This window comes from Triturus cristatus, chromosome 3_1, assembly GCF_964204655.1.
Source record: "Triturus cristatus chromosome 3_1, aTriCri1.1, whole genome shotgun sequence".
Lineage (NCBI taxonomy): Eukaryota > Metazoa > Chordata > Amphibia > Caudata > Salamandridae > Triturus > Triturus cristatus.
This window is the reverse complement of record NC_140583.1, coordinates 109,609,470-109,637,403: the sequence shown is the minus strand read 5'-3', so window position 1 is coordinate 109,637,403 and position 27,934 is coordinate 109,609,470. Positions and strand designations below refer to the sequence as shown.

At 41.8% G+C, this 27,934-nt stretch overlaps 1 protein-coding gene and 1 long non-coding RNA gene across 3 annotated transcripts in view; one reads left to right on the top strand and one right to left on the bottom strand.

Annotated features, from left to right (window-relative positions):
- ELF5 (E74 like ETS transcription factor 5) overlaps positions 1-782 on the bottom strand; it is a 233,881-nt gene extending 233,099 nt beyond the window's left edge. The window contains exon 1 of one of the 2 annotated variants that reach the window (XM_085643513.1): positions 703-782. The gene's annotated coding sequence lies outside the window, so the exon portion shown is untranslated. Of the gene's footprint in view, positions 1-518; positions 634-702 lie in introns of those variants that run through there. The other variant, XM_085643512.1, reaches the window with a different exon arrangement.
- On the top strand, positions 253-27,934 carry LOC146859789 (uncharacterized). Its single transcript, XR_014978718.1, has 2 exons — positions 253-807; positions 26,051-27,934. It is a non-coding gene; the product is annotated as an uncharacterized LOC146859789 (long non-coding RNA).

The following is a 27,934-nucleotide window of genomic DNA, read 5'->3' as shown; positions in this document are numbered from 1 at the left end:
CAGTGGCATAGCAAGCGCCCCCCTGGGTCCTAATGCGAGCACAGGAACTGGCGTCCATTTCCACTGGTTAGGCAGTAAAAAATAACTACTAATTGGGCTCAATTGGCCCCTCACACAACTGGACCTTGGTGCTACTACACCGACTGCACTATTGAAAGGTCCGCACCTGTTCCTATCATTCCCACAGTGGCTGCCTGAAGGGGCGTGGTGGTGCCAAAGGTCATTAAAATAGTTCTGCGTGGGAGTCCACTTAACCGTCTACACGCATCAAAGTTGCTGCCGGTGCAAGGATTTCTCCGTACCAGGCAACCGCCGTATGCCGCCCTTCTTCCGTGGTGTACAAGCCGCATTTGCCGCTCTCGCTACCCAGAAAGTGCCACCTTCGTTGCGGCGCCAGACAACTGCCTTTCTACAGCCTCACTTACAGAACAGACCCTCAAACGCCACTGTCACAGGAAACACAGCGCCGCAAAAACCCAAAACGCACGTGGAAGTAATAGTATGTAAAGAGGGCTTACGTGTCAGTCGACGCAAGTGGGGTCCTACGACAAGGAGTGCAGCCTGTGTTTGACTCAAAGCTCCTGAAAGTAGTGTGTGCGTGAAATTGATTCGGGCACCTGCACTCGCATGATGTATGAACAATAACTTTTTTTTTTGCCGAAGGACAGGTTTGTTTTGTTTTTCAGGTTCTCAGACACATACCCTTTTATGTGACGGTAACGTGGGACGCGGAGAGATTTCTCCATCCGGGCGCTGATGTCACCTCCTGGGCACCGCAGGAGGAGTTCTTGCCACAGAGGACAACAGGTGAGAGGGGGAGGGGCGCGGGCGGGAGGCTTGCCAAACACCTAAAGTCTTGCTAAGATGTTGGCGGTGGACCCGGACCGTTGGCTCCGCGGATTAATTCGCCTGTGGCAGAGATCTGTGTGCACCCTGCAGTCAGAGGTTCCAGGCTGCTTGGCAAAGTTCTAAGGGGCATATTATCAAGACAGGCGACAAAATTATCGCCGCTTTAGCGGCAGAAAACTGCCGCTAAAACGGCGATAATGGGCTTGATAATATGCTCTATGGAATTCCAATTGAAGCTCAGGTTAGATGCCCTTCACATCTAACATGAGCTTCAATTGGACTTCCATAGAGCATATTATCAAGCCCATTATCGCCGTTTTAGCGGCCGATAATTTTATCGCCTGTCTGGATAATATGCCAAGTCACAAATTCTACATAGCTGCAGCTCTTTGACCATCTGAGTACCGCGAGATCGAGACATTACATATGCACAACATCGGTACATTACATTGTCTGAGCACCCCATCAGTTATGGACAGGGCAACTGGAATTATGCGAGTACACAGCCACTGCGTTTTCTGCATAATTCTTTACCACATTTACCATATAATCCATCATCTGCCGCATAGTGTGTGGATTTTAAGAAGAAATTATGTTTCTAGCTCAAAAGGATTAAAACTTCTGGTTACGCGTTGCCATGAAGTGGAAGGACATTTGCAAAGATTGGCTGGTCCTCATTCTGCTGCTTATTGCTGTATTTGGGTATTTAGGTAGTAATAATGAGGCGAAACCTTCAACCAGATAAAGCTAACTTCCTTAAAAATTATAAAATAATGAAGTATTACTATAATAAAAATGCACCGCTGTACGGCACATAATTTTCCCTTTCTTGCCCCATAATTTACTCAAACCCGCCACAAAATTCAGAGTGAAGTGCTGATTGTACAGAAGCCATGCAGAGCTATACAGAATATTCTTCTTTTTTTTTTTCTTCCCCATCTCATCTTTTCTTTCTTCCTCGGGCTTTTAATTTCATGCAATGTTTCTCTCTTCATTTCTTCTTTCTTTCTCTGGCTCTCTTCCTCACTCTTTTATCTTGTTATTCCTCTATTACTTTCTTACACTCCCTCTTTATCTCTTCCTTTCTTCTGTCTCTCTCCTTACTTTGTTTCTTTCTTTTTCTATCTTTTTCTCTCCCTATTCTTTCTCCTCTCACCCGCCCCAAACAGGGAAAACGGACAGGTGACCTATGAACCTCTCCAAGACTGACTTGAAAGCAATCTACACTAAGAACAGACAACACAACAAGTCTCATTTTTCCTTTTTGAGACTTTTGTCTCAGCTAAACTTACGTTTTGTTTTTAAGTTTAAACTGAGACGAAAATCTAACTTTACTACTCGTAAATGCCCTTTGTGAATACCGAAAGTCGTGAAGTTAGTACTTCACCTCGATTTAACTTTGTGAATCAGGCACTATATGTACATTTATAGTGGCAAATAGCACATGCTAGAGGTGATGAAAAACTAGATAGAACATAAATAATATGAAAAGAGGTATCATTAGTTTCTGTAATTCCTCTGCCGACTGAATCTGTAATAACTAGAATTATCACATAAAGGTCTGTCTTAGAGAGTGGTGCAGTGCATGCCTATACGCCAGTACAGGCAAACTATCCTGTGCTTGCAAAGACAGGCTCTGTTTGAGAGCCAACTTTTTATCAGCTAGTATTCTTGGTAGAGAAAAGAGCTCCCTTGAAGCTAGTGTTTGCACCTCCCAGTCTCAGAAAGCTCACTGTCATATATAATGTTTCACAGAGCTATCATGAGAAGGTGTCGCCATGATTACTGACTGTAGCTGAGTGCCTCTTTTGGCATGGTCAACCCCGTCGTTTTTTGTGGATTCATGTTGCTGGTTTTATGACTGCTCATTCTGCTTACAAGACATGTTAACATGTTTTCTGACCCCTAAAACATGTTGAAATAGGTTACACTCCTAATTGGCATATTTAACTTACCTATAAGTCCCTAGTATATGGTGCCAAGTGTACCAATGACCTGTGAGTTAAACGCCACTAGTGGCCTTCACAACCCATTGCCATCAACTACAGTGACATTTTAAACATGGCTTCAGGCCTAATGTTGTAGCCTGATGGTTGCGTTTAAAAAAACTGCAATTTGACATGTCAAAATAACCCCTTTTGAGAGGTCTAAACTTTCCTTTTAAATATTAACCTTTCACCCCTAAGTAAGCTTTATAGCCCATAAGGCAGGGTACATGGTATTTAAAAGTAGGACTTATAGAACGTTAATATTGAACAGGTCTCTACCATGAAAAGCAATTTTCACTGTAGCAAAGCTGTGTGTTCCACAGAGGAACACTAGGTTGAACTATTACATTTAATAATGCTGTCTTCGCTAGGAAACTGTTAGGAATTTCATTCTTGGACTCTGTAGTATGTATTAAAATTTACAGGTGAAGTTAGATTTTTAAAGAATATTACAGGAAAGATACTTTTAGAAAGTTACCTTTTCCCTGTCTAAAGCACCTGGAGGCTAATGAGTGCTCAAACGCTGAATGAGGTGTAAAAACTGCTCACAGGGCAGAGACAAAGGAATGGGTGTAGGAAAATGTTTTTGTTCCTCTGGCAGCATGACCATTTTGCTAGTGCCCAGAAACTTAATCAACTTCAAAAGAGCCTCCCATGCCACAGGCAGATGTCAGATGACACCTGGACAGACCCTTTGTCCCTCCCCCCCTGTCAGACAGGCTCCAGTCCCAGTGAGAAGGGAGCTGCCACAATAATTAGTTTTAGTGGCCACAGAGGAGGGGTTTCTCTCTTCCCTGGCCACACCTCTGAGTGGGAACAAAGACTCTGCACAAGGGGAAAAGGGTTTCACCATCTTGCATGCAGGCAGAGAGGGACACAGGGGGATTTTTTGTAGTAGGGCACCCAGAGAACATTGCCGAAGTGGGTAGAGTTGCCCCTGAGAACATTTACCTTATTAGTTAGGGAGGGACCACAAGTCACCCCTACCAACAAGCTAGTATCAGGAGTAAATGCATCACTCCTGGGTACCTTCTTCAGAAAATCCTGGACCTATGGAAAAAGAGAAGAAGGTATGCTCCAGCTGTTTTCAGTCCTGTGAGGAGACCTGAAGTACTGGACGTGCGACCACTTGTACACAAAACAAAGAAGTAGCCTCAAAGGGCCAGTTAACTGACCTGCTCAGCTACAGGCTACAACAAGATGGGAGTAGCATTTTCCTGGCGATCCCAGATGACCAGTTCCAACGGGATATGCCTTGGACTCTGCTGGGGGCTTCTGCAGGACTGAGACTTGACCCCCAGTGCTGTTCCTGGGACCCTTAATAATAATGATGAAGTAATTTGCAGAGCACCTCGTTACTTCTAACGAAGTGTCACAGGGCTGAGGTTTTGCTTCCGAATACAGGTCCGAAGAACAAATCAAAATCAGCCCCAATCAGATCCATCTGAAAGACCAGGATTTGAAGTTTTGACGAAATGATAGTTTAGTTTTTTCCTGTCTGAGAAAGGGGAAAAGATTCCCATATCTGTGGTTCTAAAAAGCTGGAGCATCCCCCAATGTGTGCTCTTTTTACAGCAGGAATTCAAGCCAGAAAAGCCCCTGCAGATCTTAAATTATTTCTAGGAGAAATGGGTACACTTTGGTTGAGCCAAAGTGTACTCTTCCTAACATCCTGAGAAACTTTCGACCCAAAGAGAATGAAGAGCATAACCTGAGAGTCTGGCCAGAACTCTGTGAGTTATGTTATGTCATGGGAGTTTAATAGTGCACAACTCGCCCAGGAGGGTTTCCAGGCTCTGAAATAGGAGCTATGAGTCAAGGGCGGGGATAGGTGTAGAGCCAGGTCTTCAGTTTGTTGCAGAATTCCAGAACTGAGGAGGAGGCTCAGATGTGCAGGGGTAGTTAGTTCCAGGCTTCAGGAGCGAGTTAGGAGAAGGCATAACCACTGGGTCTTGGTCTGCGTACGCAGGGTGTGTGTGAGAGTTGGAGTGCAGCTGAGCTGAGGTCTCTGGTAGGTTTGTGGAAGCTTATACTATTGTTCCTGGCCAGTGTTATGTAAGGCTTGTGTGTGTGTGTGAGGATTTGAAGAGTTCTTGTTTTTGTGTTGGCAGCTTGTACAGACATAGCAGGTGCAGGGTGATGTAAGTGCGGGGAGGGAGTTTGAGGGTTGTGCTGACTTTTGCATGGTTTCAAGTCTTCTAGTGAGTTGAGCATTGGTTCCGGCATAGAGTGCATTGTTGTAGTCCAGCTTGCTGGTGATGAGGGCTTGGGTGGTAGATCTGCGAGTGTTGGTGAGGAGACATTTCAATATCTTTTTGAGCCTCTTGAGTGTATGGTAATGGTGAATTAGTTGTCGATTACTATCAAAAGTTCATTGCGTGGGTTGCAGGTCTGAGTTTGTCAGGCCACCAGGTGGCATTCCAAAGCGAGGTGTCTTTGCTAAAGATTACTACTTCTGTCTTGTCAGTGTTGAGCTTGAGGCAGCTGGTCTTCATCCATCTGGAGACTTCTATCAGTAAGGCAGAGAAATTGGTCCACGGTTTTGTCTTCTTGTCAGAGAGGGAGAGTATGGGCTGGGTGTCATCAGCATTAGACATGGTTTTGATTCTGTGGCCATAGATGATGCTATCAAGTGTGGTCATGTAGGCATTGACCAGGCTGTTTTTTTTTTCACAACTCAATTTTATTGTTGAAAGCCGATACAGATTCGACGTCATGTAGAACGCCAGCGATATATAATGACATGCAGCATTGATTTCAACATTTTCCATAATAATATATCTGTGTTGATATAATAAACACATTCGAGAGAAAATAAAAATAAAACTTATAACAACAAACAATAGTGCCGTAATAATATCGCCGGAAGCACCTAGTGATCTAAGACATGTAGGTCGAAGCAATTTAGTACACATGCAGATAAGGTTTATATCCACAGTGCAGCACAACGCAATTAACCCAACAGCTCTTCGACAGCAGAGACAGAGGGGGGAGATTCTAAATCTAGTCCCCTGTAAGCCGCCCACCACATCCATATCTTATAATGTTTCTGGTGGCACGCTCTCACTGGAAAGACCGGAATCTCTAGGCCAATGGAAAAGTCAAAGCCTTTCTTCCAGGTCGCAACCGATGGTGGTGACTCACTCTTCCACACCCTAGCAATGTCGTGCTTAGCCAATGTGAGGCCCAGAAACAGCAACAGCAAATGGCGCTTATATCTATTGCCACCCAATCCTTCGGCTGTATGAAGCATAAACAATCAAGGCAAGAGTAGAATATCCCATCCCAGGACCTCTGAGAGCACGCAGCAACCCCTCTCCAAAACCACGATAGGGACGCACACTTCCATATTGTGTAGAAGAAGTTGCCCTCAGCCGCCTCACAGCGCAGGCATCTAGGGGACACGATCAGCCCACCCGCCATAGTCTATACCTGGTGAAATATACCAGATGCAGGTATTTGAATTGGCTCAGCCACAAGCAGGCAGCTATCACTGCGCCACGTGGTGATTCGAGTACCTCCACCCAGTCATCCTCGTCAAGGGGCCCCAGGTCCACTTGCCAGGCCTCCCTTGTTTTATGTAGTGCAGTGGGGGTGTAATTTATGAGCGTACAATAGATCTTAGTAATTTTGTGATGCCCATGGTCTCCCATAAAGACCGTGGCCTCGACAGGGTTAAATTCAGGTATGGCTTCTTGTTGCACCAAATGTGGGGAAAGGGCATGTCGCAATTGTAAATACCTGTAAAATTGTAAGTGGGGCATATTAAATACTGTCCGAAGTTCTTGAAAATACTTCAGGCTACCTCCATGCATAACTGCACCCACTGTATCAATACCCATGGCCTCCCAACCCAGAAGACCGGATAGCTTCATCACTTGGGATAACTGACCACTGTTCCAGAAGGGGGTTTCCTTCGAACAGGGTGGGTTTGAGTAAGTATCCTAGTAGAACTCCACAGATGAGGTTGGGGGGGCCAGGCTGACTGACTGGATGCAGCCTGTCAGGAAGGAGCAAATCCAGCGAAGTGCGGGTCCTTGAATGCTGGCTTCATGCATTCTGTTTATCATCATCCAGATGTTGACAATGAGGAGGGTGGTCTCTGAAGTGTGGTTGTAAATTGATACTTGTATAGCGCACTACTCACCCGCAAGGGTCTCAAGGCGCTTGTACGAATACCGCTGTGGAACCCATCCTGGCTTTCCCTGTGAGGTGTCCACTCCTGGGCACCCCCAAGGTGGAGGCCAAGCATACTTAGCATTGTGGGGGCCGTTGTGGAGATTAAGCAAGCTATTGCCCAGAGTTGCAGAGTGGGACTCCATGATTGGTATAGGCACCGAGGCGAGAATTGTCAGGTCCGTGGAAATTTCGAGCCCAAGACCCGCCGAGGCGGGGAATTGAACCCTGGTCCCGGGCCAGACCTCTGCATCAGGGTCTGCCGCTGTAACCATTGAGCCACACTTCTCCATCTGGACATCAATCTGAAATGAGTGATATCAAGGAGATGGTTTTCAGTGGTTTGGGTAGCTAGGCTTTTATTTACCATCTTTTCCATGATGTTTGTCAGATAGGGTAGCATGGAGATAGGCTGGTAGTTGGTTAGTGTCTTCGTGTCGGCTTAGGGTTTCTTGAGGGTCTGCTTCAGGTGCCAGTTTAGGAGGCTATGGTGCTTAAGTCATTCAGTATTAAGTCAGGGCTGTAATGTTTGGGCTCAGTCCTTGATGTGTTTCATGAGGCAGGATTAATTCTCTCAAGCACAGAAAGAGTACCCAATTCTTGAAGGCCTCAAGTGCCTGACTAAAGTCCAGGAACAGGGGCACACCTGTGGAAGCCACATAATCTACTGGGAGAAGAATGGCTTGTACAGTGAGACTAGAAGGTTGGTGTTTTCTCAGGTTACAGAGAATTACTCTTGAACTTAACTCATGATAAGCCCTTGACTGAGCATTTGTGAAAGACCAAAACCTGGGTTAGGCTGGTCAACCATTTTTATTGGCCCCAATAATCTGAAATGGTGAAGCAGTTCTGTCGCTCCTGCACCACCTATCAAGACACTCACAAGACAGGAGGGCAATCCAAGTCTTCCCTGATGGGGATGCATTTGAGAGGATGGGAATTGACAACGTAGAGCCTAGACTCTAAAACATCTGCAGGGAACAGGCTCATCTTAGTGGTGGTGGATCACGTTACTAGGTATCTGAAGCCATACTTCTGGGGACAGTAACTACCCCGTAGTGGCCAGGGTCCTGCTTGGTCACTTTACCAGTGTTGGCTTCTCTAAAGAGGTAATCTCAGATAGGGGGACATACTTCATGTCTGCATACCTGAAGGCTATGTAGGATGAGTGTGGGTTGACTTTCACGTTCACCACCATTATACCAATGGGCTTGTGGAGAGATTCAACAAGATCCTAAAGGCATGATTATGGGATTATCTGAGAAACTCCTCCGAAATTGGGATGTCCTACGCCTGTGCCTTTTATTTCCTTACATTGAGCAAAAATAATGGGGTGACCCGGTGTACCTCAGAACCTGGGTGGGCGTATTATATAAATACAATGGTTCTGTCGGGAATTTCTAATTTCTTTTAGAAAGTTCAAAAAATATTCATTACATGTAACAGATATCAGATAAATGAGGAAAAAAGCACACACCAATAAAAAGTTTGCAATTTGGTAATTTAAGGGATTAAATATTATGGGCTGTCGTAATACATAAGTTCAAAAGAACAAAATATTGGTGACTTGTGGTGATAAAGTGACATGTGATGATAAATAGTATATACAATATATTTCAAATGCGGTAAAAGTGAATAAGTAAAATAGAAAGGTACATTATTTCTTGATATATCTTTATGGTTTTTCACATATGCTACAAGATCCTATGTGAATTAATCTGTGATCAGAAGCATTGTGTAGACATATAAGGGTGCGTCGACGTTTGACCCCGTCTACTGCGCAAAATATAATAAGCGTCACGGCGGGTCTTCCACAGGACAGTGCAGATGGGTATACAGCCTACTGAATGAATAAAAGCTAGTTTAGGGTGTGTGCTCAGAGATCAGGCAGAGAAGGACTGTTCTCTATGAGGGTAAAAAAGCTTACCCAAGCGCAGATTTTGGTTAATATCTGCGGGCGAGAAGGTTTGAACTTTCTAAAAGAAATTAGAAATTCCCGACAGAACCATTGTATTTATATAATACGCCCACCCAGGTTCTGAGGTACACCGGGTCACCCCATTATTTTTGCTCAATGTACCAGTGCAGGTATTGACCTGCGAGGGTTTCCTTACACTCAAATCACTAGCCCCTGTTTTAATTGTCAGACTATGTCAGACAGGGAAACACTAGCAGATAGCGAGGACTATATAGCAAAACTGATCCAAGAACAGAGTGAGCTTAATCCCTTGGGCATAGGAACTGGGCCACTTGACACCACACTGATCGAGAAAATCTCGATATTAGAAAGGCTAGAGAAAAAATTAATCCGCACTCGCCTACATGGCCATCTCTTAACTAAATATTTGCAAGCAAACATTATCCCAAAGGGCCTGCAAGTTAGAAATGAACCAGCAATTTTCATAGAAATACCTAAGTTCCGAGAGGGTTTCTCATTTGTTGCCAATAATTGCGCCCGACACTGGATGGTGTTGGGAGTTAAGACCGCTCTTGAGTACTCCAAAAAGCTTACTCAGGAAATTGCAGAACTAAAAAGAGAGATCCTGGAAGACAGAACAGTCACAAACGGGAAAGAAGCTTTAGAACGCACTGAAAAAACATTGGTTGAATTTAATACCATTACTCTCAACAAAAAACTGGACAAACTTAGTAAAGACATCAGAGCTTACGACAAAAAACTAACCTACCCATACCTGAGTGACGACCACTACGAACAAGACTCACAGGGCTTCTACACCACCCGTGGAAGACAAGGATATCGCAGGTACGCCAACCTCTCTAACTCATCATTTGGAAGTGGGTCCGACAGTGACAGTGATAGACCAACAACAAGTACTAACTACAGACCCTACCAACAAGGACCGCGTTTCCAAGACCAACAAGGTCAACGCCTACAGGATCCACACGGCAGTGTTCCTTTTTTAGGGGAGCAAACCTGGATGAACAGGGACACAAATTGGGACCGACCGGCAAGATGGAACTGAGGGCAGAACAGACCACGTGGAAACACACGAATAAGGGTCCAGAGAAACGACAACCATGGAGAGATTAATACAAGGAGACAGACCTACAGGTGGTGATAAATGAGGAATTTGACACAGAACAAGAACACCTCCCTATTGAAACGCTACATAGATCACCAGTCACCATTGAAGATAGCTTGATACCAGATGGACCCATAGCCAATACAGATGAGTGTGACTCCAAAGATGATGCCAACATTGAAGAGCTTAGACTTATCGTACTTCCCATTTCAACCCAGAAAGGTAGTACTAAGACAACAGAAGCAACATCTGAAACGGAACATGAGTGGTCTAATGAGATGCTACACAGAGCACACGCCTCTGTTCAAGACACCACCTTACAAGACGGACCCACATCTATCTTTGATAATCCCAATTCAGAAATGCCCCATGAAGATGAAATTAACATCATAAATGCTGATCCCTTCGAAGTAAGAGAATTGTGTTCAAGCCCTGACACACAAGACACTGAACTGCCTGACACACGACAAGCTGATTATGAAGACGTTACCAATACTGAAGAACAGGAACTTAACACTGATGCCCATCAAGATTTACCAACATCAACTGTGGGAGCTGCCACTGACAGAATAGACACTACACCTGGTATGACAAACCATGGACCCTCTACTCAGATTAACCCAAACGATCCCATAATCATCATCTCTAATCATATATTGACACAAAGTAAATATGATATACTCTGTAAAGGCTTATAATTTATTCCTACACCACGCCCAACAACTTTAACATCAAACTAGAACTCCAGCAATTCTTCCAAAAAATCCATCTTAAATACCACTTCAAGAACAATAAAAATTGAAATAGACGCACATCAGCGACTGAATTCAGGCCAGCTTCGACCTTCCTCCCTGCCACATACCTGATGAGTGAAAAGATCCTTGCCTATGAAAATATTTTGATGGAAGAGGTATTGGAACTCCTCAACAAAAAGAAGTACATCAAGTACAACATCTCCAAGGAGAAACAGGCCTTGCAATCACTGAACAAGAATCCTTTAATTGTAGTAAAATCAGCAGATAAGGGAGGTGCCGTTGTCATCCAAAACACCCAAAATTACATCACAGAGATAAACAAACAACTAAGCTGTACTGAGAGCTACCAAAGAATAACAAAAAATCCAACCACGGAAATTAGAGGCTTCATTCAATCACTCACCCAACAAGGACTTACTGAAGGTTTCTTGTCACAACATGAGTATAATTTTCTAAATAAAACGGATCCAAGAATACCCACCATCTACACTCTTCCTAAAATTCACAAAGACTTACACAATCCACCGGGCAGACCCATTGTATCTGGCTGTGGATCTATCCTTGAGCCTCTCAACATGTTCTTAGATAGTTTCCTACAACCATTTGTATTAGAGACACGCTCCTTCCTTAGAGACACCATGCACACAATACAAATAATGGAGAATCAGCCATATGACAACAAAACTCAATTTCTGGCCACCCTGGATGTCTCTTCATTATACACCAGCATCCCACAAGAACATGCCATTGAAGTCATAAGGAGAACACTGGACAAACGACCAACACCAGTATGGATCCCAACTGAATTTTTGGTAGACTTACTCAAAATTGCCATGAAAAAGAACTATTTTGTTTTCCAAGACACCTACTAGTTGCAATGCAAAGGCGTAGCTATGGGGGCCGGATTTGCCCCAAGCCTAACCAATCTCTACATGGATGACTATGAGGACACATAGTTATATGATTTGACCAACCCGTACTTGAACAACATCTCAGTTTGGAAGCGCTATATTGACGACGTGCTTATGGTATGGACAGGCCCTGAACAAAGCTTAATTGAATTTAAATCATGGCTTAATACACGCACCTCTGACATACAATTCACCATGTCCCACAACAATGACACTATCGACTTCCTGAATATTACTATGCAAAATGAGGATGGAAGATTGCTCACCACACTGTACACCAAACCTACAGCGCGCAACACCACCTTGAAATACGATTCACACCATCCCAGATGCCTCCGGGACAACCTGCCCTATGGCCAATTTTTAAGATTACGACATAATTGTTCCAAAAGATGTGACTTCTACAAAGAAACCGACATTCTTATACAAAAACTGCGGGACTGTGGATACCCTAAAGGCCTCCTGAGCCGCTCATGTAAAAGGGCATGGTATCGACCCAGAGAGACTCTTCTGGAAATTCAACCACCTAAAGAAGACACTCAGAAATTGGTATGTGTAACCACCTTCAACACACGCAGGCATGATATAAAGAAAGTCCTACTCAAGTATTGGAATCTTGTAAGCTCGGACATCGGGCTACAAGACAAACACATGTTTGCTTTCAAAAGAGCTAAAAACATCAAAGACTATGTTGTAAGTTCCTATCTTGAAACTACGAAACCACGAGATCTGAGACAACAACTCAACTTACCACCACTAGTTGGACATTTTAAATGCAGCACTTGTAAGGCCTGTGAATGCAAACTAATTGGCTCATCTTTTCAACATCTAGGAAAGACATATCACATGAGACAACACAGTAACTGTAACAGTCACAACGTGATTTATGCCATTAGATGCCCCAGCGCAAAAATCTACGTAGGCCAAACTACCCAAAAGGTGAAGACCAGGGTCCTACAACACCAAAGCAGAATTCGCTGTAAGGTCCAGGGAGCTCCTTTAGTAGAGCATTTCTCCAAAAACTACCACACTGCTGATGACCTACAATGGTGGGTAATAGAAAAGGCCACACTACACCCAAGGGGAGGCAGTATATCCAATTACTAAATTACAAAGAATGCAGATGGATCCATCTGCTAGACTCGGTAAAAAATGGGCTAAATGAGCAGGAGGAGACATATAGGCAAATGGTCAAACTGTAAAACCACACACACGTACATGACCACACCTATCCTTTACTTCCTGAACTATTTCTTAGCCCCCCCTCTTTTTTGCATGCACATACTTCACCTAATGTGCTTGTCAGGTTAAACTCAAGTATAAGAAAATAACATCATATTCTACATGTTTTTGATTCATATGTTTTAATTACTCACTAAACAGTGATGCAAATTATTGCGCCAAAAATGCTCTTGTTTACAAAATGTTGACCATGTTATTGATCATGTCTTAAAATAATTCACGCTGTCCTTACGCACAATTTATTGCCTATTTGTATTTATAAACAGAATATTGACTATGTCAAATATGATTCACGCTGCCTTTACACACATATGCCAAGCTAACTGCTTCCTATGTTAGGAGCCCAGGCACTTAGGTTCTACTAGTCATGCCCAAACTCTGGCAATTCCTGTTGACCAGTCACATGATCACCTTCATGCCTTTATTTGAAATTGTACTTAAATTTTGAGATGTTTCATATTGGCTACCTTTAAGACCTTTATCCTTCTTAAACTTAGAATCCTAACTGTGTGCCATCTTTTGGCAAAGCATTCATAGATTTTGTACTTAATTTATAATGGCTAACAGCAAGACCATTTTATCATCAAACTGTTCCTACTAACAAGTCTGAATTTCTGAATGTAAACTGTATGCATTTACTCTGTATACTTTTCATCAACATGACTCAGTTCACCTGTCAACACCTTTAACTTTGCAATGAAATATGTTTATGCTGATTAACTCGAAGCCCGGTTTTGTCTTCATCAATGTGGTTTCATTCTTAGTAATTGTTAAAATCTGCCATGTAATGAATGTGCTTTGAATCATTTTCCATTAACACCACAGAATTTCTTCTTAAACTGTTTAACATTTTTGCAGAGTGAAACCAGTTAGTGTAACATTACTCTGATGTTTGCTTAATGGTTCTCCAGGGACACATGAGAGAGGCCCTTCACAGTACATTCCACAGCTTGCAGCTGTAGCCTTTCATTTAGTTAATTACGGGTATGGGTGAACTTGCACGTCTCAGGCATGTGACACCTGCTATAAATCACAGGCCCTTGTCTCAAGCCTCAGTATTCCACCAGACTGAGAGCTGACAAGACGTGCTGAACTACAGATCGCGGTAAGATTAAGATAGAGGCCACCTGTATGGGCACTTTGTAATTCAAGTGCTGTAGCTTTTTAATTAAATTAATCACACTCCTCTTCAATTATTTTTCACAGTAAATTATGCGACTGGCTTAAAACCCCAAATTTATTGAAGACATTATCCTTTTACCTCAAAAATCTTCAAGGTATGTCGTTTTAGGACACATACTTACCTAATTTATTCATAATACTAGTTTTTCATAATACCAGGAATTCTTTCACCTTGAGCACAGTAAATAGGAGTGTTTACAATTACATTAACTCTCCATAGACCACCGCTCTTCATTAATGTTGTTGTTTCCAGAAGGCCTTTCCCCCTGTATTAAGCCCTGATAATCGCTATCATGGGAGTGTTTATAACCTTATTTTCACTCCATAGGCCACCTCCTGATTCACCAGGACTACAACTTTGACTGAGAAAACCTTCTCGCCCGCAGATATTAACCAAAATCTGCGCTTGGGTAAGCTTTTTTACCCTCATAGAGAACAGTCCTTTTCTGCCTGATCTCTGAGCACACACCCTAAACTAGCTTTTATTCATTCCGTAGGCTGTATACCCATCTGCACTGTCCTGAGGAAGACCCGCCGTGACGCTTATTATATTTTGCGCAGTACACGGGGTCGAAACGTCGACGCACCCTTATATGTCTACACAATGCTTCTGATCACAGATTAATTCACATAGGATCTTGTAGCATATGTGAAAAACCATAAAGACATATCAAGAAATAATGTACCTTTCTATTCTACTTATTCACTTTTACCGCATTTGAAATATATTGTATATACTATTTATCATCACATGTCACTTTAACACCACAAGTCACTAATATTTTGCTCTTTTGAACCTATGTATTACGACAGCCCATAATACTTTATTCCCTTAAATTACCAAATTGCAAACTTTTTATTGGTGTGTGCTTTTTTCCTCATTTATCTGATATCTGTTACCTTTAATGAATATTTTTTGAACTTTCTAAAAGAAATTAGAAATTCCCGACAGAACCATTGTATTTATATAATAATTTTATTTCCTTACAGCGAGGCACCGCAAAAGGGAGTGGGCTTCAGCGCATTTCAACCTAAATATGGGCAACCTGTCAGAGGTCCCTTATATCTTTTACGAGAAGGATGAGAGAGCACTCTCAATTAGGCCTGGGCAGAAATGTAATTCTGCTTGTGGAGTTGGTGGAATTCGGAAACTGCGCTATGTGTAACGCGGAGTTACCACTAAATTCCGCGCGTGGTTTCCCCTCCGTTTCCTTCACAGGCTCATGATGCCATTGGCTTATTTTTAGCAAATTGAATTTGAAGTTATCACATTGTTCCAGGCCAAGTACCATAGTAGGCACATAAGGTTTTATTCTACACATAATAGTATTTGTGTTTGGGCAGTATTACTCTGTCGCATATGAGTAGGGTAGGGATCTGTGCACCCGCCTGAAGAAGATTTATGCTTCAAAACATGTCGACGCACACAGGAGGTTATGTACATTAATTACACGAAACCTCCACCACACCTTTTTTAACAATACCAGCACGGAGGTATATTAAAATTCCTTTTAGCCCTCACATGCCAGGTATTTTTTAACACTCACTTACCATTCACTTCTGACCCTACCTCTCACTACCCTCATACACCACACATAGCAATTACATCAGTGCTCCCGCGTATTCGCTGGTTAGTAGCACACCGTGTTCCGTTAGAGGGACGCGAAGACCCCTATGATGAAGCATGACACCAAGAGCCCTTTTGGTGTGTGAGGGGTATTTAAAGAACACTATGTGCTTCCCACCATTGTAGGAACACATCTCATCTCAGGCCTTTCACCTATCTTACATGGATGGATTCTCTATGTTTATTAACTGTAGCTGGGGAGATTGAATTCGCCCCTTGTGTCCGTGTGGACACGTTCCCTCTCCACTCCCTCTCTTGATATATATGGATTGCATCTTGAGCAGATTCCAAGCTCCTCCCAGTCCTTTGTTTATCTTCTGGTCACTTTTCATTTAGATTTCGAGGTGGAAGGATCACTCTTTTTGTCTGCTGTATATATACCTCTGGATTTAAGTACTATGGGGCATATCATCAAGGGTTGAAGATATATTTATTGCCGCTCTAGCGTCCGTTTTTGGGAGAAAAGCGGCGATAATTATATAGTATTATTTGCAAGGACACGCTAGCACGTGTTTCCTTGATTCAACTCCCGTTTTGTTCACGCTGTGCTTTGCATCTCTAATGAGATGCAAAAGAGGCGTGCCTGAAAAAACACCATGGGAAAATATCGCTACCCCAGCTTCGTGGTATCATCAACAAGGGGTAGCGATATTTTAAATCCCGTTAACTATGCCTTAACGCAGGAATTTAACATCTGTTAAATTTCTGACTAAGGCATAGCTAACATGGCAGGTGGATTATGGTGACACGACCACAGGGTCGTATCACCAAGGCTATCTCCATTTTGGGTGCAATATCACTGGTTTTCCAGCGATGATGCCCATTTCCCTGGAATATTATCGCCCTGGAGTAAGGCGTTGTTAATAACGCGTTACCAGAGTGATAAATTCCAGCGATAGACAGCGATAAATAAACAAGCACTAAGCGCGATTTGCGTTTATTTTTCACCGTCCTAGTAAATATGCCCCTTTGTTTTTGTGATATCACAAGTAAGTTCAAAAACATTTATATAAGGGTTTTGTATGTTTGATAGAGTGCATGCACCAGTATTTCTTTGTACTTTTATTCGATTTCAAAATGTTGTTGTGGTGGGTGGCCTGCCATTTCAGGACTGGTCTAGTTATGATTTTGCAATTATTTTTGTATTGTTTGTAAGGGAAAAAGATTGCATAGGTCAGTACATTTTTTCAATGTTTGCTAAATTTGGAACATTCATGTATTTTACTATGTTTACTAGTCTGCCCATGGGTCATTCAGCCAATAGGCCCAGAACGAGTCATGGGTACATGAAGCAACTGTTTCTGTGGTATATGTTGTTTTAAAACATCATTTAGGGCAGGGATAGCATTGGATTACATTAGAAAACATGTTTTTATACCATTTTTTTCCCACAAAAAATATATTGATGGGGTAATATTTAATGTGTGTTGCTGAAAATTTGTATAGCTCACTTGATTTTTGTTTTTGACATTGCTGGGTTAAGGGTAGTGTTTCCTTTAGTGTTACCATGCCTCCTTTGTCTGGCCAGTGTGTATGTGTCTTTGCCATAGGCCACAATTTATCTATGTTCTCCAAGCCATGTGGGCGTGGACCATTTTGTGTAGTCAGTGTCCATAGGCCTGTATGTTACATTTAATTTCCAAGCCTTCTTGCTTGCTGTTTGACCATGTGGCCGGTGACCATTTTTTTGTAGCCAGTCAGTGTGCTTTTTCTATAGGCATGCATGTGTTCTTTGTTGAGGCCAAGCTTCCCTGCTTGCTGTTGTTGTTTGACCATGCGGCCAGTGGCCATCTTGTGTAGCCAGTGAGCTTTTGCTATAGTTTTGTGTAGTTCCTATAAACCCATATAGGATCTGCGCATTTAGACACCGTACACTGTAGGATTGGTGTCTAGACTGATTCTAGACACCCCAAAGGGTATGTTAGCCTGTATACCAGCTAGCTCACAGTGCCACTAGAAACCCTTCTTACTAAGGAGAGAATAGTTCTTGCCAACTATAGAAAATAACAACTCTGTCCCATCACGGTTCGTGGAAACAGTGCATTACTTTTCACTCAGTCACTTGTGCTCACTTTGTCTCTGAGAGATACACAGAATAAACTGTGGGGACGTTTCTCAAGAAGCAGTTATTAAACCCGCGTCATTCTAGTGTAAAATAGGTGTTTTGAAACAATCAATGACAGTAACAGATATAAATGACTATAAGCACCAACAGAGTAAAAGGATGGTGGATTTCTACTATAGTTCTAAAACAATGAATACAGGTAGGTATTAAAATACATGACAGTAAAATGCGTACTCATGATGCGATCCTAACTAGATGTACCTAAGTGTACCCAGCATGTATGTAGGGGTGTAGAGCCAAGAATCCCTCTAGGATAAAGTCATCCCCATTACCTGAAGTGAGAGACTGTGACACCCCGTCTTGGTCTAAAGATGAATACCCTGAAAGGGTTGGCACACTACTGCAAGCTGGAGTGTCTGGGTGCAGGAACCTCAGCGTCTTGCGTCAGTGGGTCAGTGTGAAATTTCTTTTATCTCCTCTGATCACCTCAGCAAGATATGGTGTTTAATATCCCAAAGTGGTCTTCTCGGGGGTTCTACCTTGCTGTGTCATGTCGTACTTAGGATGATGGAAGTAATGGCCCTTATACATAGGTATTATGCAGGAGATGGTAGTCCTGCTGAGTTTCCAAGAATCCTCATGTATAATGGATGAGGGTAGCTTTCATGGAAAACCTCACGTCCTGTAAGCAGTACTGTAAATAGGTTAAAAGGTCAGTCTCAAGAACCGTTGTGGTAGTGTAATGGCAGGAGAGAATATAGGTGAAACGATGAGTTGCTACTAGAGCCTAGATTGGGGTACCTATATAAAACATAACAATAGGCGTGCATGTTTTCTTTGTTGGGGCAATGCTTCCTTGCTTGTGGTGGTTGGCTAACCATGTGGTCGGAGGCTATTTTGTGCAGAATGGCACTGTATAAATCCTTTTCTTTTCCAGTTTTCAAAGCTATTTTTAGAGAGATTGATAGGAGAGGGCTATGCCTTTTTGTTTTTGTTCATTCTCTTTCAGTTTTGCTTGATATCAGTTTAATATGCTTGAGGATCATTGTAGTATATGTATATATGAACCGGTGCACCCCACGCCTGCCATATGCACACCACCACACACCAGAGTTAATTTTTAAAGGAATATTCAATTTTCATTTAGATCCCCTGACTTTCACAGGTGTCTCCCGTAGATACACATAAAGCAAACAGTTACATCTGTATATTGTTATCCTGATTGAATATTAAATGATATTGTGGTGTGGTTAGACTTTGGAATGGATACACTATTGCTGATAATTATTTAGGATAATAAGTAACCACACTAAATTATATTGTCTGTACTATGAACAACTTAAACTGAAAAAATGCCACGTTTCACTAACTAACTAGTTTTCCTGCTTGTATGCTTTTAGCTGCACAAGAGACATCCCACACAGTACTGCCAGACAGAAGGTCTGTACGAAGTGACATGACCACAACAAGTGCAGCTTGTGCAGCTAAGTGCCACTGCCAACTGATAGCTTCAATATAGCCCCCCAAAAAAGGTGTTTCAAAGAAAGTAGCAGTGAGGAGGAATAGAAGCAGAGTGCCACCACTTGCATGCCACCCCAAACCTTTTTCGGGAGACATGTGCCTGTCACACCGGTGCTCAGTCTAAATATCTAAATATCGTGATTTGAATATCGACCTACAGTAATATCGAGTTCCAAATATCGTAGGGACAGAATATCGAAATCAAGAATATCGACGACCAGAATATTGAACTGAAGGTAAGTAATATTGTTTTTATTAATATCAAAGTTAGTAATATTGATAGCAAAAAAATCGATGTTACTAATATCGATATTTATATTAGTGTTATGTATTTTAATATGTATTTTATATGTATGTGTTATATATTTTTTGTTAAGTGTTGTACTGGTTTTTAAATAATGTATACAATTTTTAGATCTTAGTAATGTTTTTTTAAGTAAATTATGCGTTTTAGTACTGTAGCGGGTTTTGGGTTTATAGGGGATTAGGGTGGGAAGTAATTTAATTATAGTAAATTAATTAATAATTTTTATGGAATTTTTAGGAATTAATAATTAATTGTAATTACATTTAGCATTTTAGTTCTGTAGCGCGTTGAAATTAAAAAAGTTTTTGTAGAGCGCGATAGCTACCCTGAGGTGTCCCAGCGCTGCAGACAAAGACGTGGGCAAGGAAAGGCCGAGTCTAGCAATTTAATTGAAGAGAAAGGTTTTTAAGAGTTTGCGGAAAGGCAGCAGGTTGGACTCCGCTCGCAGCCGGAGGGGAAGAGAGTTCCACAACTTAGCTGAATTATAGGAAAAAGAGCGGCCGCCACATCTTGCTTTCTTGATTTTGGGGACGAGGGCAAGATGGGCTGACGCTGATCGGAGCTGTCTGGGGGGCTGATAGGGAGAGATCAGTGAGTGGCAGATGTCCGGGCCGGTTTTCCAGAGGTCTTTGTGGTGGTTGGCAAACCATGTGTCCGGAGGCTATTTTGAATTCGTTCCTTGACTGGGAGCCAGTGAAGGTTTTTCAATCCAGGTTTGGTGGAATGTCGATGGGGAATTTGAAGGAGGGTTCGAGTGGCACAGTTTTGAATGATCTGAAGCTACAAGCGTTCCTGTAGTCTAGGCGGGACAAAATAAAGCCCTGGACCATAATCTGTCTCGCCTGAAATGGGAGTAGGGGAAGGATTTTACGTAGTAGTCTAAGTAAACCATAGCAGGAGGTGGATAGCACCACTGCTTGATGGTTGAAGTTGAGTTAATGGTCCAACCAGATGCCCAGACTTTTTATTGTACTTTTTGGGGGTGGCGGGGTTCCAAGACAGGCAGGCCATAATAAGCTCAGTTTTTTCTCCGTTCAGTTTTAAGAAAGAACGGGTCATCCAATAAGCCACCTCCTCGAGACAACCGCTCAGATTAGGTGGTAGGGCGTTCAGCTGGTTGAGAGCTTATAGGGGAATAGGGTAGGAAGTATTTTAATTGTAATTAAGTAATTATTTTTATTTATTTATTGGTATTGCTAATTAATTTATTGTTAATTAATTGTTAGTTAATTTCTAGTAATTGGTAATTAATTTTTATTCATTGATTAATTGATAATTATATTAAGTGTATTAATTTATTATTGGAGCGGGTTGTGAATTTATAGGGAAATAGGGTGGGAAGTCGTTTAATTCTAATTAAGTAAATATTAATGTTATTATTGGTATTGAGAATTAATTTACTTGGGAATTAATTTTTAATAAATATGATTTTTTGGTATTAAACATTAATTTATTGTCCATTAATTATTAATTGGCAATTACTCTTTATTCATTATTATTTATTGGTGTTTATCATTAATTTTCTGTTACTTAATTATGAATTGGTAATTACTTTTTAATAATAACAATTATTATTTTTTGGTATTGAAAATTAATTAATTTTTAATTATTTTTTCTTTGATAATTAATTTTTAATAATTATTATTTATTGGTATTTCTTGTTAGTTAATTATTAATTGGTAATTATTTTTTATTAATTATTTATTGGTATTGATAATTAATGTATTGTTATTTAATAATTATATCATTATTTATTTTTTTAAATTATTTTAATTATAAGTATGTTATTTTTAACCCCTACGCTATCCAACACTTTCCCTACAGTTGCACTCACTGGAGTGGGAATAGTAATTTTTACCCCTATGCTATCCAACACTTTCCCTACTGTTGTACTCACTGGAGTGGGAATAGTAATTATTACCCCTACGCTATCCAACACTTTCCCTGCTGTTGCACTCACTGGAGTGGGAATAGTCATTATTACCCCTACGCTATCCAACACTTTCCCTACTGTTGCACTCTCTGGAGTGGGAATAGTTATTTTCACCCCTACACTATCCCACACTTTCCCTACTGTTGCACTCACTGGAGTGGGAATAGTAATTTTTACCCCTATGCTATCAAACACCTTCCCTACTGTTACACTCATTGGAGTGGGAATAGTAATTTTAACACCTACGCTATCCAACATTTACCCTACTGTTGCACTGTTTGGAGTTGGAAAAGTAATTTCATTCCCTCAACTATCTAATATTTTTTGTATTATTTTAGCTAATGTAGTATATATTTAATTTAAAAAAGATTAAATATATATTTGTTACATATATTTATTTAATTTTTATTTATATTATTGTTTTATGTGTATAGATGTATTTATAATTTTAAAGATTTTTTAAATAATGTATGTTATTAAAATAATTATTAAAACATAATAAGTAAGTGTATATATTATATATTATATGTATATATTACATGTATTTATTAATTATTAGATATCTAAGTTATAATTTTTAAACTTTTAAAAATATTTTTAACTATGTTTATTTTAATTATATGTATTATCTACTTTATTTTACATTACTTTTTTTTTTTTAAAACGATATTTTTAACAACGATATTTTTGACAAGGATATTTTTTCTCTCGATATTTCTGTACTTACCATAATGTAGATAGGATGTCGATATACTTGACTTCGATATTCTTGCTGCAATATTTTTGTAGGTCGATATTCTGACCTTCGATATTCTGTCGGTGATTCTGCCACGCCATCTACTGGGTAGCAAGCTGGGATAGCACTCCTACATCAACCGCACCACCCCGACCTAAGCCCAAGGACATGTTGCTTGATGACGCAGCCACTGCAATCATGGCAACGAGTAGTGAGTCTGAATTGGATTTGTCTCATCCACAAACTAGTACCCAGTCGTCACAGGAAACTGAGCAAAGTGGACAACCAGCAATAGTCGATCTTCCTGAAGTAGGAGCAGAACAGGAGGTTGAACTTCCTGCAGAGCAAGTTGTTTATGTTGAACAATTGGGTTCCAGATCTTCAGCAAGAAAAAGGAATGGTACTCTACCATCTTCTCCAAGCCCCCATTCTAATGAACTGGACATGGATTGGACCCTGGCTGAGTCCAAGGCATGCCAGGAGAGACAAGGAAAAGGAAAGTTCCTGAAAGCCTTACAATTATAGAAGGGATGACACCAACTATTACTACTATTCAACCTGCTCCAAGGGATGTGGCAATGGTACCACCACCATTAACCCCAGCTTCCATATTTGTAAGGCCCCCACTAATACCTGCATCCACTACTACCTCAGTAGAACTATGCACTACAGAGAGGCAAGCAACGACACACCCACTTACCTCCAGTTCTTCAGACATTGACAGGGGCACACTAAGAAAGTTCTCCTCCACTTGTTTGGGACTTCTTTATGATTAGCAAGCAGGAGGATAACATTGCAATATGCTCCAATTGCCATGCAAGTGTTCGTCGGAATAAGGCTGGTTCACACTATGGTACTGGAGGCCAAACGACTCATATAAAAATAATCACACAATTCTGCGGGAGGCGCACCTAAAAAGAATTGCTGCAGGTGGTGGTGGTGAAGAGAGAGGGGTATCAGTTCCAATCATGGTGGGAGGTAAAGGTGATGAGAAAAAAGAGGGTGGCAGCTTTACAAAAAGCAGCCCTGTCCCCAGCAGTGTGCCAGTATCACCCGCCTGAGTAGCCTCAAAATGGCACAAGAGTCAGATGGAGACACCACCTCATACAGTAACTGCCCCAGGATGCACATTGAGTCTTTCACCTCCTAGTTCTCTCTGGGATTTGCCTGCGTCATTAGCACCATGAAATAAAACAAATCCATGCTACCATTACGAGCATGTTTAGGCCGGAGGGGCCCTATGAACTCAACCAACCAATATCATGTTTGTACAATGGAAAGCTGGCTAAAAGGTTAGTGCTGGACCTCCTTCCATTTTCTTTTGTGGAAGGAGTAGGGTTTTGAGGATTTGTGGCCACTATCTGCCCGAAATGGAAGGTTCACAGCCAGACCACTTTTGCTAGAGTTGCTATTCCAGTGCTCCATCACAATGTGCTGCAATTGGTTAGACAAGCTAAGCTTTGCAGCAGAGTGCTGTTCACACAATCCACCTGACGACAGACCTGTGGACCAGCTGTCAAGCCACTGATTACATGTGTATCACTGCACACTGAATCTCTTTTGTGGGAGTTAGGTCTCAGCACTGATGAAACTTTTATGGGGCGTTCGGTGACATGCAGAAATGGCCATGTTCACCACAGATGAATTCCAAACAGCTGAAAACATTTTGGAAGACTTTAACAGCAAGGTGTTTGAATGGCTGCGACCCAGAGGTCTCAGAATTGGACTTGTTGCCACAGACAATAACAGCAGTATAATTAAGGCCAAGGCAGATGATGGCTATTTCAGGATTCTGTATTTGTGCTTTGCATCAACCTGATTGTTTAAGACTTACTCAAAAATGAAGAAATAGTCAGCAGCATACTGACCACCTGCCCGGAAGCAGTTGAGGATTATTCAGCTGCTAATGAAGTACCAGTTAAAGCCCTCATACAGGAGGTGCCAGCACATTGGAACATGACATATTGCATGTTGCAACATCTGTTTGAGAAGTACAACCCAATCAATGGCCATTTCATTTAAAGAGGAGGGGATGCAACTGGATAAAGCATGACCATGGAGTTGGATGAATGGAGCCCAGTCAAATGCCTGCCAAAGATGCTACTTCCTTTTGAGGTTTTAATCCAGAAAGTTAGCAAGGAGGACAGTGCGACGAGTCATGCTATCCCGTTGTTACATATGCTACAGGACCAATTAAAAATGGTGTTGCATAGGTTCGTATGTGTGGATGGTAACTGAGAAGCGCATGACTAGGTTGAAAGCTTATTACTTCGCTTGGCTATTAATAGGCTGCAAAGAGACATTGTGTCATCCAAAGAGTACATCTGTGCCACAATACTTGATCCACAGTACAAAAAAAAGCTAGCCACTTTTATTCCTTTTTCTGAAATGGATGTTTCACTATACAAGACGTGGATCGTTGATCAAGCGAGAGACCTTAAAGAAAAAATCCTAGAAGTTAAAGCCCCGGGCAGAAGCACTAGGGTGTAGCCTTCAACTTCTGAATTGGGTGGTGATGTTGTCTCAAAGCAGCCAACACCAGCAACAAGAACATCAGCAACAACTACTACAAGAACAGAAGAATCAGACCCAACCTCTGCATTGGGTTGGCCTTAAGTGGCAGGGCTTTAGTCAAGTGTAGCGCCAAAGGTAAAAGAGCTTGAGCAAGTGGCAGCACCAATTCGGACGATGTACCAGGGCTATCTGGATGACTCAAAAGAGGTCTACATGGATCAACACCCACTGTTTTATTCTTTGGGAAGATGCACCAACAGGGAGAACTCAGGAGGCTAGCAATAATTTATTGGGCTTGTCTGGTAGCTAATGTGTCTGCTGAGTGTGTGTTCAATGCAGCTGGCACAGTATTCACAGTAAGAAGGACTAGTTTCACACCTCAAAACATTGAGAAATTGACCATGATCACAATTAACCAGCACTTCATACCACAATTACACAGTTCCTGAAATACCATAGGAGGACAAGGAGGAGGAGGATGTGAGCGATTGGTCAGACTCAAATATGTTAGCTGACCAACTACTGGGTGAACCACCTGAGTCGGAGGACGAACTCTACTTCCCTGACTGAGTAGCCCACCATAGAACTTTTTAATTATTTATCGTTGAATTGCTTAGTACTTAGCCAAAAAAAAGGATATAGCTAGAGGAACATTATATATTTTGCTTGTGTCTGACTTATGCAATCCCACCATTTGTAGGCCCATGTATAGCCAGATTGTAGTGGGAATAGTGTACAGTGAAGAAGCCTCCCCATTCCCTTCAAGGACATTGGAGACAATGCCTGCCTCCTTCCCATGCCTATCCTTCTTTTTTTTTTTTAACGCCTAGCAAGGCTGCCCCAGTAAAGATCATTTGATTTACAATACTACCAATGTGTTGCTTGCATCAAAGAGGACATACAATTGTTACCACCATGGTTGAATTGGAACAGGCGACTATTGCACCACTTGTTAATATATTATTGAGTGATTGTGCGTGTGGATTGATGATTCATGTGGTGGCAGACAGTGGTGTGGTGTTCAACAAATTTGCGAACCTGAGTTTGATGATTTCCAATGTTTGTGGCCCGATGAGTGATCATTTTTCCTGAAAGTTATGGGCCCTTTCACACTTCAAAGACCAGACCAGTCAATTTAGTTAACAAACATGAGCCTACACAAAATAATCAAATTCTCTTTCTCTTCTTGTTCATCAACAGCAGGGCACTACACGTCTATCTCTCTCATCTGGGTCGAGACAGAGTTGGACTGATTCGCTACTCAGAGTCAGGAGACGATGGAAGGACTAAGGGTGGGACTATCTCAAAAGCCAGGAAAAGGACGTTTTTGACTTCAAAAGGAAACCAACATGATGATGACTCTTAGAGACTTACATAGCTCTGTGGACTGGAGAGTGGTGCGTTGACTTGGGAATTGCTGCTGAGTGTGTGTGCTGGCTCAAATGTGAAACTCCTCTTTTATGTGGTTGTGGTTGGGGGGCTTTTGTAACTGGAGACAGATATGTGATGTCACATCATCATCAACACATGATGCAACAACTCGGCTAAATGTTATATTGACCGTTGTGAGATTATTTAATGCAGTACATGTAGCTTCTTGTCCGTGATTGGTTGTAGATTGCTCTCACTTCTCAGTTGATCAAACATGAGTCATAAAATGAATGATTGCAGTAACCGATGCTCTTGCTCTGCCTCTAAGTCTTGGTACACTCCTCATATAGCTTACCTTCTGTCCTTTTCCTTAACTCTACAATATCATTTCTGTTTTACAATCCTCATGCCTTCTCTTCTCCTGCATGAAAGGTGAAAGCTCCATAACACCCCTGCTTACCTTACTGGACCGGTTTAGCCAGGTACCCAAGATGGTCATTGAGAGAAGAACCCAAATGCACCAAATTTGACATTTACAATATAATTTTTCTTTTTACAATCATTAATTTTAAGAACTGTGTGGGCTCTCACCTCCTGTATTTTCCAAACCGATATGGCAGAACATTTGGATATATAATAACATGGAACACGGCGGCTGAAGGACTGTTTGCAATGCATTTAATTGAACTGTTCTCCTTCATTTCCCTCAACAGATTTAATGATGATAAAGTGCTGTTCATCGCCCTGATGAATATTGTTGTTATGTAGTGTTTATCTTTGTCACACCTTTCTCCAACTCCCCTTTCCTATCTATTCATCAAACCCCTAAACCTATTCCCCTAGACCAGGGGTCTTCAAACTGTGGGGCGCGACCCCCAGGGGGGCCGTGGAGTGATGCAAAGGGGGTCGCGCCTTCCCAGTCACACTTCTGCCCAGGCCCAAGGGCTTCAGCACCCCCTTCCCCCGTCCTGTGTCTCAGCCGGGGCTGCTGCAGTGAAACTTGAGCTGCTGGGGGCTCAGCTGGGCAGTGTCTGGATTCCTATCACCGGCACCCCCGTGTTTTTTCACAGGTCTTTAAAGACCATTTGCATTTTAACATGCCTTTGTAAACTGCTTACAGAGGCTTAGGTTTTTTTTGCTGGTTCCAGTACCCCCTGGGTCCCCACTGTGCCTATTCCTTACATTTGGATTTTACATTCACTGCCGTAGTGTGAGAATGCATTTCATGGAAAGGAATACAAAGTTGGCTTCCTGGGGGCGCCGTGTGTGAAAGTTTATTGTGCTTTTGAAGCACCTGCTGCAGCTTTCTTTCCGCCGGCAATTACCAGGCCTCACATAAATGTCAAGATAACTTGTGTGATTAATTATCTTCCTGGAGAGAGATCAGAATGTTGTATAGTTGAGGTTTTGACTTGGGTGATGTTAGTGCAGAGGGTTAATATGCCTGCTGCAAAGAACGTGTACCAAGTAGATTACAGAGTGGGTATGATGTGAAGAGATCAGCAGGTTACTGCTTTCAAAAGAGACATCCTTTTGTTACTTGCAATTTATAACTTAAAGTCCTAATAGAGAATAGTGAGCTATTAACTTTCATCCTAGAACTGCATACACACTGCAAAGTATACATTATTATAACATTGATTAATGTTGCAAAAAGGGTTAATTTGGCTAGAAATCAATTCTTATTATTAAAGGAAACTCCCAACTATGCTG